We start from the raw sequence: 14715 nt of genomic DNA on the forward strand, positions 1-14715 counted from the left end.
CTCATTTATAGTGGCAAAACTTTATTAATATTGTTTTGTGTCTATCCTCCTGTTCTCCATTCAGTGTGACGTGTTATGCGTCTCTGTATAAGTTATAGTTATGATCTCTGATAAATGCCTGATGTTCAGAGTAAGCACTCAGAGCCTTGGGCCTTGTCTGACCTTCACTCCACTGTATGCAGCATTATGATTAGCTTGCAGGGGACTCCATAACTTTATTAAAACACACACACACACACACACACAGGATGTATGTCTGTACAGCCAGGAGCCATCATCTTCCACCCCTAACAGAGCATGCTCACAGCCCACGGTGAAATTCGTGCTAAAGTCATCCCCATTTAAGCACACAGGATGCGAAATCAGGCGGATTTCTCTTGCGTGCTCATGAGGAAGCTTCATCCCAAGAACAAAAACGCTCTGGAACCACCGGTGCAACGATGTTTCTGAGAAATAAACTGTGGTTCAGAGGCGCGGCTTTCCCTTCTGGGTTGCCCCTTCTCCACCAAACACCCTCCGAGGCCTGGAGAAAGTCAACACTCCAGAGAGCAGTTGATTCACCGGGGTCACGGAAGGTAGCTCGACTCCTGCGTTTGATCATCCTAATCTGTTCTATCAGAGCGCTCTGTTATTCAAGCCTTTTAAGTGCAACGTTTACTGAGTGATACCATATTTCTGTTTCTCCCAAAATAAAGGCTCTCAATATGTCACAAAACTGGAGTTGAAAGGATGTTTTTATTTTCCAAAGAGTTCAATTCGGAGCAGACTCTGGCTCGTTGTTTACGGCAGAGGGCTTTGGGGGTAACGTGCTGGTAGTTAAGATGAAACAAGGAAACATGTCTCGATCATTTAACCATGAGCCCAGGAAGGATGAAGCCGTAGTGAGAATTTATTCAGACATTTCATTTTAGGCATCTTAATCTGGGATTAGTCAAATCATTCTATTGAGCTAGAGAGCCCTTAAAAAAAATCCACCCCTTATAATCGTTGCACAGATTTTTATATTTATATTATTTTACTTTCATTTATTGTATTTATAACATGAATCAAATTAAATATTAGGCACATTATATGGAAATATGTCAGCTTACCATTAGCCGATATGTATTTCATTTCTTAAATCCCAAAGCTCAAACTACTTACACTGTAAACATTTCCTATCATACTAACTGCACTTTTAAAAATTTTTTAATTAAATTGAATTTAGATTTAAGTTGCTCAGTTTGCAATCACTGTCAGTAAGAGCTTTATCCTAATCATGGTGTCATGGTGGATCCGGAGTCTATCCCTGGAACACTGAGGCAGGAATACACGTTAAATCGGACGCCAGTACAGAGAGCACCGTGAACATATTCACACTCATTCACAGCTAGAGATAATTTATTTTAGCCATTCCACCCACTGGTATGTTCTTAGAGAGTGGGAGGAAACCAGAGAACCAGGAGGAAACCCATGTGGACGAACATGGGAAGAACGTGAGAAACTCTGCACAGACAGTAACATGAGCTCAGGATTTAACCAGGGATCCTGGAGCGGATGATGCACCTGGTGCACCATCGCACCGCATGATTTTGTTTATATTTCTTTTGTGAACGATTTTTTCCTCCAGGTTCTCTGATTTTCTCCCAATGTCCAAAAACATTCCAGCAGGTGGATTTGCTATGGCAAATTGCACCCTGTGATGGACTGGTGGTATTCCCATCTCATTCCCAATGATCCACCAACACCACCAATGAATGAATGAATTCAACTGGCTAGTCAATCAGGCTTATAACTCACTCTCAGAAAGAAGAAGCCATCAAGGATTCTTCAGCGATTATCTAACCTCCCAAAGGGGTTCAATTTGGAACCTTTTCTTAGAAGTTCTAGGGTTGTATCGAGCTTTTATTCCAATAATGGATCAATATTAAACCTTTTTCTATAGTAGTTACTACTGAATTCTAATGGCGGTTGATTGGGATCTGCACCATTGTAATGTTATTAAAAAACATATATACTCCAGTGAGAGTCATATTCCGAGCTTGAATGGCAGGCATTATTATCCATGGAGACTTATAATAGAGCTGAGCAGATGATGGTACAGTATAAAGCCCTTCTAAAGGACCCCACAGAAGCAGCTTGGCACCAGGATTCACACTCACATCCTTGCGATCAGTAGTTCAGACTTTTGTAAACGATCATAATTCCTGACACAACTAACCTAATTTTTGTAGTCATTGATTCGTTTACAGAACCCCGCATTACGCCTACATGTATGCTATAACATAGCAAGAACGTTGAAAAGTTCTAGCAATAGCAGTGCATTCGAATGCAGGTTTTGTAATTATGACATCACAAGTCAGAAACTGGACCGAGAAGCACGTGCAAGCAGCATTAAAATGGACATCCGTGGTTGGCCTCAGAATGGAATGGATGCTGCTGGAGAAAATGAAAGCTGCCCCAAAGCACATTATCGAGAATATTTTGCCAAAAATAAAGAATATGCAAAAAAAAAAAAAAAGTTGACAGCTTTGATATATAGCTACATACACACAAAAAAGTAGAATCTACTAAACCTTTCACCATTTTACTACATCTAAACTACTAGGCCTAGCTATTTCCAGTCTAGCAGAGACATGGTAGCAAAGCTGTTCATCCACGTCGTAAAGCGGTTTCCACAGCATGGCATGTTGGAATGAAATCCAGATGCGCCGACAGGAAAACGGTCTACGGGAACTGGTCGTGACCTCGCGTTTTCCTCCGCCTAACCTCGTAGCACCAGCTCATTTCGCTCCTGCAGCGCGGATCCGAAATAAGGCCTGTCTCCGCTGGCCTCCGACCACATCTCATATTGTGCAAGAGAAAAGCCACGAGCTCAAGAGCCTTCATTTCCCTTCGCCGCTCGTTTGGCCAGCTCGGTGCGTCTCAAGCCGTGCCAGCGTTAGCTCTGAGTTTCCTCAGCGCCACCTCACTCAACGGCATGATCAAAAGCAATGCTAATGTCAAGGCGCCCCACCCCAGTCCTGTCCCCTGTAATCATTCCCACAATGCCGTCGGGCCGCCAAAAACCGCCGCGCGCTCCACGTCTGTCATTAATACACATGTGTTCCATATAAAACGGACCTGACTCATAATAGCCTGCCGCTGAACCGTACTGCAGGGTTGCGTGACAGCCGAGGCATGTGGATCCAGCATCGGAGAGCTTGCGATGATGATGATGATGATGATGATGATGATGATGACGATCATGATGATGATGATGATGATGAGGGATGGGGCTTGAAGGACACTTGGGATGGATGGACGTGCCAGGCTATTTCTATGTCAAGCCAGTTTGTGAGTGCTACATCATATTTAGAAACGTAACCATATTCTCGGAAAAGTAACCATATAAATAATAGCAATAATAAACGTTATTATACCGCAGCCTTCATGTCCAATAAAATGCCGAGGTGCTTTACATAAAAACTAATGAAATGAATAAAATAAGACAATAAAAACGATCATAAAACAAGCTTTAAAAATACAAATACGTCTAGGTATGAAGGAGCTCAGCTAAAAGCAAGACAAAAAATGTTTTTGTTTCTTTTTAGATTGTTGCATTTTAATCTGGATTTTAAAATTCAAAGAGTTTCTGCAGCTCTAATTATTATTATTATTATTATTATTATTATTATTATTATTATTATTATTATTGTTATCCATCCATTTTGTGTCCCGCTTAACCTACACAGGGAACACCTTGCACATGGTGACAATCACAGGTAACAATCGCGCACACATTCACACACTACAGACAATTTGGAAATGCATAATTATCCTACAACGCATGTCTTTGGACAGGGGACTGGGATGGTCATGGCAGGACCTTGATTTTGTGGTCAGTAAACCATTTTTGTGTTGATTCTGCTGTAGGTTTTGGATCATTGTCCTGCTGGAAGATCCAACCACGGCCCAAGCACAAGCTTTCTGGCAGAGGCAGTCAGGTTTTCATTTAATATCTGTTGATATTTGATATTGTCCATGAGGCCATGTATCCTAACAAAATGTCCAGGTCCTCTGGCAGAAAAACAGCCTCAAAACATTAAAGATCCACCACCATATTTAACCGTGGGCATGAGGTACTTTTCCATATGGCTACCTCTCTTTGTGCACCAAAACCACCTCTGGTGTTTATTACCAAAAAGCTCTATTTTTGTTTCATCTGACCATAGAACCCGATCCCATTTGAAGGTCCAGTAGTGTCTGGCAAACGCTTGAGTTTGTTTTTGGATGAGAGTAGATACTTTTTTCTTGAAACCCTTCCAAACATGGAAGATTTTTTTGGCCACTCGACCCGTCCTCTTCACAGTGCATTGAGACGATATAGACACACGTCCAATTCCAGGTTGATTCATAACATTTCCAGTTGACTGGAACTTCTTAATTATTGCCCTGATGGTGGAAATGGACATCTTCAATGCTTCTACTATTTCCTTATAGACACTTCCCATTGTGTGAAGCTCAACAACCTTTTGCCGCACATCACAGCTATATTCCTTGGTCTTACCCATTGTTATGAATGACTAAGGGAATTTGGCCTATGTGTTACCTCATATTTATACCTCTGTGAAACAGGAAGTCATGGTTGAACAATTTCCCGTTCCTAGTCACCCAGGTGTACTACAAAAAAATGTAAAATATCAATGGAAATATACTTCAAATATATGTTTTTTCATATGAATTCATAGGACCGCCAATAACTGTTGCACACCTCTATTTAACAAAGATATTTATTTATTTATTTATTTGTTTTGATAAATCTGTGTTGTATTTGCAAATGACTTATACCAAACAATTGTTGAAATGATCTTCATGGAGGAAATTTTCTGTCTGGAGTGTCTACAACTTAGATATTACAGGAAGAGGCTCTGTGTGGATCTTCTCTCCAGGGGAGGCTTCATTAAGTATTAATCATGAGGGTGTCCATAATTTTGAAACCAGTCTTTTAAAGAAAACGGTGTGCTAAAACTAGAATGTCCTTATATGCTTAAGCTAAAAAATAAACTAAAAAATTATTTATTGCACATGTTATATATTTTATACAATAACAAGTCCTAACTTTTGCTCATTTTCATGAAATGATAATAATTATTATTATTATTTTCCAACAGCAAAATGTTTTATTGCTCTTATAACAGTGCTAACATATGAAGTATTATGTACTGTACATACCGTAGCCTATCTGTTCCATGTTTGTTCTCGCTGAGAAAGGCAAACAAATCTAATAAAGCGTACCTGGATAGAATGCATAATATAAATAGCTGGATCATGGGACTATATTTGCGGAATAAGTGTCCCATCAGCGGTTTAACAAAGTTCATGATGTCACTCACAATCATCATGTGAACTCTAAATCATACAGGACCGTCAGACAGGTTCTCTCTTCAGATTAAAAAGTGCAAGTTGTGTAAAAACCCTTAAGATAAGATAAGTGCTAATGACATGACTGGATCAAAGGCTCGCACGAAGCGCTCAGCTGGACCGGCTGACATACCTGCAGCAGGAATGGCGAGGGGAGGCGGAAAGCTGATGGATATCTACAGACCCTAGCCAGAGGCTCGGTCTCGGTGGCAGGGGCCGCAGCAGGAAAAAGTTGTGCAGGACCCGAGCAGGGTTTCTCATCAGGAATGGGAGCTATGCAGTTAAGGCGAGGTCATGCCTCAGAGGCGAGCTGTGCTTAAGAGTGTCACGATCAGATAACCCGAGTGCCGCAGGGCGAGACGGCCAGGCCGGTCCAGACAGCCCGGCCCTGCTTCGCTACACAGCCTATAGGTTAAACACGCAATTTGTATGTGTGCGTTTGTTTGTATATACAGTATACGCATGTGTGTCTGTGTGAGGCCAGACAGCTCAGCTGGCCTCTCTTTTCCACGCGCTGGTGCCTTGTAAGTGGTCATTTACAGCTTGTAATAACATCACTTCCCAAACTCGGCTTGCAAAGTGAAGACAGCAAAACAAAACATGGACGCCTCGACGAACGCGTGGCTTTCGTTTGCTTTTTTCAGAGCACGTAAAGCTCATATAAAGCTAGTTTAATCACACTTTAACAGTTACAGGCCTGAGTGGCTATTAGTGCTGTTCAGCAGTTTGGACTGAAATCGCAGTACAGCATTAGGAACAAGTTACGGTAGCATTAGCAACAAGCTAGCCAGCTAAAGTTAGCTAAAAGTCAAAAAGCACTCAGTATGGTCAGTGTTATAGAGTACTGTCTCGGTGTATTAACTGATCTAAAGTCAATCGGTCAATACAGGATTGTGCACAGTTTTTGGGGGTTTTGTGTGTGTGTGTGTGTGTGATTGTGGCTTTTTTTTCAGTTCAGTTCAGTTCTTTTGTGGAACAAAAGATCTACACGATCTGGCGAAATTGCAACGGCGCAAAATTCTTTCGCGGCAATGTTCATTGGTAAACGAGACCTTTTAGGCGTACTCGTGTCCGACGCACGTGAATCAAAGCGGGCTTCGGCTGAATGCGCTTTGTGATGACGTCACAAGTTTTACGCTAACGCACTCGTTCGAGGACAATAAGGATTCCGGTAGCGATATATGAAGTTATTTTGGACTGTCGCAGCAAAACCACTTCTAAGCGAGGGAGACCGAGAAGTTAAAGGAACGAAAGAAAAGAGAAAAAGTTTTTATTTTATGAAATATTAATTATATTTCTGTATATTCACAAGGGATCGACGTTGGTCAACTAATCAACGGAAAAATATGCTCTGAAGTATATAGACCTTTTTTTTTTTAAGCACAGTGTAACTATAAAAACTATAAATAAAACTAAAAACTAAATACAACTAAATTTACTGGGTTTTGAGGTAAAGGTTAAGGTTTGATTTAACAAAAAATAAAAGTAAAACCAACGTGTGTGTCCGAACATCTCGGCTTGTACATGATCGGTTAAACACATAACGTGTATGTGTGTGTGTGTGTGTGTTTGTTTAAGGTGCAGCAGTTTAGTCCCTTGTCATTGTGGTTGTCATTGTGACAGTCAGAGATGAACAACCTCAGGCATGGCAAAGCTTGAAAAAGCCGCTTTGTGTCAACAAGATCACTTTTGCTCTGCGTGAGAGCCCAAAAGCGCACACCCACATACACACACACACACACATACACAATTCAAAACACACACTTGGGTTGTAACTGCAGACAGCAAAAGTGTGTGTCTTTTTGACAGAGACAGAGTCCAGCACTTCTGTTAGTCCACTAAACAAGTCGTAACAGCACTAATTAGCCTGACATGATACTTTAATGGCACTGGTCAAAAGAAGGAAGAAGGCCTAGCGTGTGTGTGTGTGTGTATGTGTGTGTGTGTGTGTGTGTGTGTGTGAGCGCGTGCGTGTGCCTGGGTGAGCAGGGTTTGCAGGCTTTGGGATGTGTTTGCTTGCTTGTTACAGAGATTACAACATTTATCTTTTAGATTACATCGAAAGAGCTCGACATTGTTATTCTGTGAAGACACACTTTATCTTCATGCTGAAAACACACACACACACACACACACACACACATACACACACACACACAGTCTAGAAGGTGTCGACATGTCAACAGTTGCTGGTCAAATTTGTTGTGTGTGTGTGTGTGTGTGTGTGTGTGTGTGAATCTCCTATCACACTCTTCAGATTCTTAACCATTAAACTTGAGCACTTAGTTTGGTCTTTGGCGTCGTCATGGCAACGTTAACAAAGTCGAGCAAAGCAATCATGCACGGTGGACAAATATGAATGAATATACTAGAGATACATCATTATTATTATTATTATTATTATTATTATTATTATTATTATTATGTCCCTCCATTATTAGGAGAAAAATAAAAACCTTATTAGCAACACACACCTTTAAGAAAATTAAGAAGGAACAAAAAGAAAAGAAATAGTAAATAAATAAATAAATAAATAAATACACCAAGAAAAGCAGTAGAATTTGGTACATTTCTTTGTCAAGTCACTGATTTTGGTCATCTATATATACTCTACTTTCTGTATTTGCATCGCAGTAAAGAATTTGTTGTGTTTTAAACGAAACTTTGCGCATTAATAAACAATTTAACACTTACAATTGAATCAACTGTTTGAAAATATTTCATTGATATACATGCATATGAAATGTACGAGTTAAAGTGAACGCACGCCGTTTTTTAAATGACTTTTGCATTACTTTAACATCAGAGGTGACGTCGACATTAACAGTGTGCAAAAAAACAACAACAACTTCATTATCTTCATTAACACTGCAAGTCCCAGTCTCAGTTATTGCGTAATCTACGCTTCGTTATTTACGCAACAGTATATCCATGATTGCTGCATGGATTAATGCATCGTTATGAAAGCGCTAGTTAAGTATGAATTAGTTCGGCGTTATTATATGTTCATTTGTGGGGTTTATAGTGAAGTCGTAGGAACAGAAACGAAATCGATCCATCGACGTATAGCAGCAGCACAGGAAGTCGTGGATTTGTCGTTAATGGAGACCATAGGGACGCCCATCTGATGATCGACCGCTCGGTTATGTTTCCCGCATAGTGTTCGAAGTGTTGTTTTTCTTACTGCTTGCTTGTTAACTGCGGTCCACCATGTCGCTGGGATTTCTGAACGGTCATGCTGAAATGTTTTTGTTCGTGGCTTTCCTGCAGCTGTAGAACGCCAGTGTCCGTTTTTTTTGTTTTTATTTTGAGGCAGTTAGGCTTTGAGCATGTTCAGAGCATATATGTATATATATATATATATATATATATATATATATATATATATATATATATATATGTCCACATTGTGATTTATTTCTATTTCTATAGAAAGACTGGACCTAACATGTAAGGCTTACCACTTCTGTACGGTAGAAATTCCCAGTTCATGCAGCGAACTGTAAATCACTGCGGTAAATACATATGTGTCCGTCAAAAGGCACGGACCCGAAAGCAAGCCGCAACTAGCACCGGTATCCTGCCACACGCTACAGAACAGAAGCGTCACTGACTGAAAACTTCATCGATTGTTCGTGGCTGATAAATCCGTTAGGAATCATTTTGTTAGGTCCAAATAGACTTGTTTTCGTTACACTGCTACACATTACAGTAGCTATAGTGCTAGCTATCATTGCCAGTCACGAGTACTGGAACACCCAGAGTGTCTCGCGTTTCATGTGAGGAATAAAACACGACAGGGTGTGCTGATATAGACAAATAAATCAACGACAGTGGGGTGTGATATCACCGTTAAAACCCTGGAGTTTTTAACAAGTGACAAAGTGTTTATATCACACACACACACATATATATATATAATTAAATAATGTCATGTTGTGTGCTTCATCGTACCCTAGGTTTAGGGTTAGGGTTAGGGTTATTGTTAGGAGTTAGGGTTAGGGTTAGGGGTTAGGGTTATTGTTAGGGGTTAGGGTTAGGATTATGCCCTATGCTTTATCCATTGCTTTATGCATTTATAGCTATGTTTAATGTAACTTGCATTATGTGTACTTACATTATAATAGTAAGGAATTTAACATGAAGGAGTATGCCGTTTTGGGGAAAATAATCTATATTTAATCTACATCTACGTGAACATCCAGCACGACATGAAGTTGATTATTTTCCCATAACAGCACATCCTGAATTGTTTTATTTATCCATGAAAGTTTGTATCTACATTCCATCCATCCATCTGCTACACCGCTTATCCTTCAGGGTCATGGGGGAACCTGGAGCCTATCCCAGGGAGCATCGGGCACAAGGCGGGGTCCACCCTGGACGGGGTGCCAATCCATCGCAGGGCACACTGAATGCACATACACATTCATACGTTACGGACACTTTGGACACGCCAATCAAACTCAAACTCCGCACACATTCAATGTCGTGAAACATCCAGGAAACAAGTTACTTCCTGTCATTAGTTACATCATAGCAGCGACAATCAGTTGTTCCATCACCGTCCTCTCTTCCTTCTGCCTTGAAGCTAATAACACGAGAAATAATGCACGGAAAAATGCAGCTTGTCATGTCACTGAGAGAAGAACAGCTTTAGCACTGACCTCTGAAACGCTAAATAAACGTCTCCTCGCAAATAACCTCACCTACACGGGTTTCATTTAAAATCTCTGACTGTGTGATTGCCGTACGGGTCCCTGCGTAAGTTGTTACTATAGAAACCAGTGCACTATTATAAACCTGAGATTTGATTTACAGCCTGCACTACTGTCAAAGCTGCTGCTAGAGAAGACTAATCGACACCTTCGGACCATTCCCAGGCAAGAATTTAACAACGCCGTGATTCGTTTCCATCGCTTTGATTGCCTCAGACCAAACAAAATGATGTCGGGTAGCAATTCAAAATCGTCATGGAACTTATTTAGGGTCTTATTAGGACCTCCAGTTAATGAGTTAATGAGTAAATGTCATAGATAATAGACAGTATTATCCATAAAACATTAATATGTAGCGTTCCTAAATGGCCTAATTATATCTAGATTGTTCAATAATTAAACTGAAATAAAAGTCATTTCTAAAATGTTAAATAATAAACATTTAACGATTCCTTTTAACCTATAACTTGGCTAGATTTAAACAATTCTTCTTATTTTTTTCTCTCATTTTAAACAGAAATACTAAAAGAGTGGGGGTGCAAATATACTTGACTGGCAGTTACATCCACTGTAAATAAATAAATAAATAAATAAATAAATAAATAAATATAATTTTTTTTTTTTAAACATTTAAAAGATTTAAACAGTTTAAGGCTCTTATCTTCCTAAAGAACCTTCTAAGGATTCTAGTTTGACCCATTTCTGTTTTTTTCCGAAGCATGAACTTTAACTATGTCGGATGTTTCATTGCCTGGCAATACAAGACACACAAATACAGCAATTTGGAATCTCATGTCATTTAATGACATTAGAAACGCCGCTAGCGATGGCTTTTTCCACACAAACTGTTTTGACATCTCGACGTTTGTTTGCTCCCCCGTACTCGAAGCGAGACAGTAAAGCAAACACGCCAACGGAGACACCAGGACTCTCAGACCCTGGAAAAAAAAACAAAAAAAAAAGAAAAAGAAAGTCCAGCCCTCGCTATAACAAACAGCCACAAACAAAAGGCAGCCACAGGCCTCTGTGTTTAGGCCTCTCTCTCACACATACACACACACACTCTCAAGTACCTCATGGAGCCTGGCGCGCACAGCACATTCGAAAAGGTCGGGGCCAGAGCACTACACAACTACACAACGGCGAGTGCATTAGCAGTGTTTAATCAGCGTTTCAGTGCTAATTGTCCATCTCCATTGTCTCTGCCTTTGCTGGAAAAAAGGGAAACTCTCTTGAAAGCATGGCTAAAGAGAGAAAGAAGCGGTAATGTTGTAAGAACGGCCATGTTTGAGTTGCGGCTGTTCTTCCCTCTCCCGTACGCCCTCCTTTGTCCGTCAGGATGGCTAGCTCATTGTCCGCTGGCACGATAAGTCCGAGAGTCAAAGCCTGTTGTGACACTCCACCTGTGCTGACACTGCCTCTCATTCACTGCTGAATAATACCCAAAGGAAAAGCGAAAAGCAGATGCACAAGCCTCTTTGCGTTGCCCGAGCGGCTTTCATCCACCCTCCTGCTAAATAAAGTGCCATGTTTATGGTTCAAGTGTGAGCTATTTTGGATTTTCTTTCTTTCTGGATACAAAGGAAGTGCTGGTTGGTCGGCATGGGTGTACACAATTAAACAACCAATACACACAATCGCATAAAGGCAACAAGAACAGGTCATTTCTTTGTTCTGTTTGGACATATTACATTAGGGATGGAATGGAAAAATTTCACAATACGGTGATATCATAAAATGCAATCTCATGGCGTTCAGTTTATCAGAGTATTTATGTTAAACGGTATATAAGACTGATATATTGCTACAGTCTTCCCTGGTTTTAATTTCTCGGGAATGCTTCTTCTACGAAAAAAACAAAAAGAAAACCAGAGTATGCCATTTTTAACAAATTGCAGTGACACACCACATTGGAAATGTTATATAAGGAATAAAACGCCTGCAGTTGTGCTGTTTTGGGAAAATAATCTACAGGGTGGTGTGATGTGTCCTGAGGTACTGGAACCGTCCACATGTTTTATTCCTCAGCTCCACAGCTAATTTGTATTATTTTATTTATTAAAGAACGACACGTCATTCATTTCATCCCCTTATAGTTATATTTAATGTTGCGGAACATCTGCAAAACAAGATAGTTTATATACGTCCATTATAGCAGCTGTAAATAAATAAAAAAATCGTTCCCTCACCGGTCGCCGGTCGCCTTTTAGGTTATTATTACAGCAAAAGGGGGACTAAATCTGGAATGGGATGTTGAAAAGGACATGTAGGTGTGGTGTGATGGTCAGGTGTCCACATACTTTTGGCTATACAGTGTACTTTGATTGTTACATTTAATATTGTGGAATGTCGTAGGACAAATTAGTTCCTGTTATCATTTATGTTATAGCAGCTCTAAAAAAATTGTCTCACCGGATTCTCTCTCTCTCTCTCGCTCTCTCTCTCTCTCTATGTTGTCATTTCAGCTCATCATGTTTCCAAGAAAGCCCCTTGCTGTCTTCAAATGTCTCACAAAGATCTAACACTGGAGACTCCTTCCAGGAATGTTAAAAAGTATCAATGATTAGGCACTTAAAAAAAAAAAATTGTACATATATATATATATATATAATCTGTTTATCTGAAGCATCCATTGTACAAGTCTCTGTGTAAGTTACTATTATTTTATTAGTTACTACGGAAACAATAACGTATTAGAACAAGCATATAAAATATGAAACATAATCTGAATTTGAAATATAATTTGAATCTCGATCTAGAAAGCACACTTCCTTCAGCTCCGTGAGGAAGTGGAGTTCTGCGGCTTCGTCTTTTCTTCTCCGAGCTTGGACGTGTGCCAGCAACACCACCTCAACACGACTGAGCGACTTTTCAACACACAGGTGGTCTTCTTCATCTTCAGAGGCACTGCGGTTTTGTGTGTTTTACCACATTAGTCCTGCACTACGGCTCCTGTTTAGACAGCGACAGGCCACCCTGAAAGCCACGGCCTATTCACTCGAGACTTTTATTGTTTGGTTTTTTTTTTACGTGTTATCGCGAGTACGCGTTTGAGGCATCGCATAATTATTAATAAGACGATTGGAGTATTTCAGATCACACCACAGTCTTCTGACCCAGTTTCATTAGCATACCGTGTCGGCATTTTGATATGAAGACACAAATTTTTAACTTTTTATGATTCAGTTTGTATGAAAAGTCACAGGTTAGTTACAGGTTACGGTTTGGCGCAGTGTTTTGTACCACTTTCTTTTTTTTCCACCACGTTCATTTTGGTTTTTTTTTTTACTTTTTAGTTTAAGTAGACGTGAACAAATTCCGACCACATCACACTGACTTTCCTTGTTCGATTTAACATTTGTCATTTTTATATGACAGTATAGGCTAATATGTGTATGTTATGCACATAAATAATATCCAGCTACTAAATGTATCACTTTTTATTGGTTATATTGTGTAGATTGTCATCTTGGACACACAGGTGGTCCCCACCTGAGTGGGGAGGCGATGGCAAAAAAAATGTCCTAACATCGTCAATACGTGTAGTCGTTTTTACAATAAACATTAAGTATTAATTCTTTTCTTTTTTTCAGAAGATTGACAGCAAAATATGTATTTAATCAATGATACAGTGCTTACATAACAAGCAGGAAAAATGAAACATTTGGTACAAAAATCCAATCAAATTTCAATCAATGGTTGTGTTGGACAGTGTTTTAAATGAATTCACAATACAATTTTGTGCACTCAGAAAGAGTACCGTGGTTTTGTTTATCTCGATATCGGTATTATATTAAAATAGAACTTAGTCATAGACCTGAGCATAAGGTGTCCAGTTGTTTGTTGTTTTTTTGTTTTTTTTCTTCCAGCATACAGTTTTCCTATTTTGTGAGCTTTACCCCTGAACCATCGGCATGACTAAAACTGAGACGCAGTTCTTAAATCTCAGCTTGGTTCTTAAACACGGCCTGTGTGAGTGTTCGGCACTGTTTCCTTGTTAGGGAACCTAATCTAGCCCTTACAGCACGGTGGTGGCTCCAGAGCCATTAAAGAGGGTTAAAAAGCCTCGGCTACAACGTGGCGAGATGAGATTGGGGGTCGGGTGGATGGAGGATACGGGTGGGGGGGTTTGCTATTTACTATGGAGCCATGGCCCTGAGTTAAACCAGGGTGACACCAACCCAAACAAATGGAGACTGAAGCTGGTGAGCAATGCTTGGCCCCCTCATTTACATGTGAGCCAAGAAAAAAATCCATGAAAAATAGAAAGGCTAAATAGAATATTTTGCAAATTTAAAAAAAAACAAAAAAAAACACTTGCATATTTAGCTCTTTATTTTATTACTGGAACGGTATAGTGATAGAAAGTATTTAAAAAACAGATTCAGAATAATGAACACATTTCGCAACGAGCCCACTGAGTGATGCAAAAAAACAAACAAAAAAAACCAACATCTTTTCGGTTTACAATCAGTATCTAGCAACCCCGTTCAAGCCAAAAAGTTGTCAGATGGTTCAAAAAGACGAAATAATTGGATTCTTTGAATAACGATTGGTTACATTTGATATAAATAAACTCTGCAGTACGCTGTGGTTCTTGTTTGATACTCACGCC

The sequence above is a fragment of the Ictalurus furcatus genome, chromosome 28, assembly GCF_023375685.1.
Source record: "Ictalurus furcatus strain D&B chromosome 28, Billie_1.0, whole genome shotgun sequence".
Classification (NCBI taxonomy): domain Eukaryota; kingdom Metazoa; phylum Chordata; class Actinopteri; order Siluriformes; family Ictaluridae; genus Ictalurus; species Ictalurus furcatus.